We start from the raw sequence: 2,113 nt of genomic DNA on the forward strand, positions 1-2,113 counted from the left end.
GATCTTGCTGTGTTGCCCCAGCTGGAGTTCAGTGGCACTATCATAGCTCACTGCAGCCTCGAACTTCTGAGCTCAAGGTATCTTCCTACCTTAGTCTACCTAGTAGCTGGGACTATAGGCATGTGCCACCATGCCTGGCTAATTTTATTTTATTTTTTGTAGAGATAGGCTCTTGCTATGCTTCCAGGGCTGGTCTTGAACTCCTAGCCTCAAGCGGTCCAGCCACCTTGGTGTCCCAGAATGCTGGGATTACAGGCAAGAATCACTGCACCCTGCCTTGAGAGCTTGTGTTTTCTACAAGCAAACTCATTTCCAGGAGGAAGAAGGTGGAGATATTTCCCTTTTTTTAAAAAAAATTTTTTTTTATCTTGCAGTTTTTAAAAATTGAGGTAAAATTCACAGATTATAAATCATAATTAAAAATAATTTATTGAGGTGAAGTTTATGTAGCAGAAAATTGATTATTTTTTTCCAGAGTTTTAAAATGAATTTATTAAAGAAAGTTCTTAGGAAGGCAACAACTTTTGTCATTTAAAAATTATTTTTTTCTATGCTGTATAATAAAGGTAATGTAAGAGGCTACAGAGTTATAAGTTTCTTTCTACTGGAATTCTTTGGTATAGCACAGTGTAGTCATTTCTGCAATTCTAGAATAAATAAAAAGTCTCTTCTATGCTTCTCTTCGAAAGCAATGAATAACAGAAGATGGCATAAAAAAGCCATATTTTTTCTATTCATTCTGTAGTATTGGAGCCAGTATTTTTACCATCACAGGCTCCAATTTTCACTTTATCCACTTTAGTAAGTTCTGTCACCTCTCTGAATTCAACATCATTCAATACAAAAGTCCACACATTATCGCAGAATCTGTATGTATTTAGGAGCCCCTGAAATTGACTCTGTTCCTGACCCTCTGAGCCAATGCAGAATTTATAGCCTTATCAAACTGAAGTAGAACTTGAAGGGCAAGTTGGGGAGTGATCTGTTGAGACTGTATGAGCTCATCTAGGCTCTCCTGAAGACTGTTTCCCAAAGTGGTATTTCTGTATAACTGATATGCCATGGCTTAGGAGGAAGAATTTGTTTTTCTTATTCAAGCTTGCATTGATGTCCTGTGGGGAAGGCGCTTCCCGCCGCAGACGGAAAGAAGCCACCACGAGCCTGGCAGGAGGTTCCTACTTCCCCGACCACCTCTCCAGCCACCGCAGAAAACCCTAAAATTGATTATTTTAAAGTGAACAATTCAGTAGAATTTAGTACATTCACAATGTTGTTTAGCCAACACCACTGTCTTATTCCAGAACATTTTCATCACCCCCAAAAGAAACCCCATACCTGTAAGCATTTACTGCTAGTTCTGGGATGAACTGTGACCATCGTGGTCCCTTTCATCTTCTGCTCTAAAACGGCAGCAAGGGAAGGAGGGTGACTGAACTTTTGAGGTTCTGTAGAGGTTGTTCCTCAGGGCCATGAAAGTAGGGTTGGGATGGAGAGTGACAGTGCACTGAGCAAGGTTCTAGTGGGTCCTTTATCCCACCTGCTGGTTGTCAACAAAGAGTTCCAGTGACTTCTACAGCAGGCCTGTTTTCATTTTCCGTTTGTATTAGGGTTCTTCAGAGAAACAGAAACAATATGAGATCTCTCTCTATATGTCTATATCTATATCTCTATATATCTCTATCTATATAGTTAGAAATTTATTTGTTTTAAGAAATTGGCTAAAGGGATTGTAGGGGCTGGCAAATGGAAAATCTGTAGGGTAAGCCAGCAGGCTGGAAACTCAGGCAGAATTTCCATTTTGCAGTTTTGAGGAATTTCTTCCTTTGGGAACCTCAGTCTTTGCTTTTATTACTTTCAGCTGATTGAATGAGGGCTACTCACATTATAGAGGGTAATCTGCTTCACTTAAAGACAACTTAGTGTAAATGTTAACCACATCCACAAATACCTGCATGGCAACCTCTAGACTAGTGTTTGACCAAACAACTGGGCACCATAGTCTAGCTAGGTTGACATAAAATTAACCATCACATCATTTACTCTTATTTATTTTATTTTAAATTAATAGCAGCTGTGTAATACTCATTGCGTGCCAGGGACTCTTCTAAGTGCT

General features: G+C 39.4%; 1 pseudogene across 1 annotated transcript; it reads right to left on the bottom strand.

Annotated features, from left to right (window-relative positions):
* Positions 1–464: 464 nt before the first annotated feature.
* LOC105508211 lies at positions 465–1,205 on the bottom strand (annotated as a pseudogene). Its single transcript, XR_001001221.1, has one exon. The product of XR_001001221.1 is annotated as a transcription initiation factor IIA subunit 2 pseudogene (transcript).
* Between the last annotated feature and the right edge of the window lie 908 nt (positions 1,206–2,113).

This window comes from Colobus angolensis, unplaced genomic scaffold, assembly GCF_000951035.1.
Source record: "Colobus angolensis palliatus isolate OR3802 unplaced genomic scaffold, Cang.pa_1.0 Scaffold16, whole genome shotgun sequence".
In the NCBI taxonomy this organism is placed as follows: Eukaryota; Metazoa; Chordata; class Mammalia; order Primates; family Cercopithecidae; genus Colobus; species Colobus angolensis.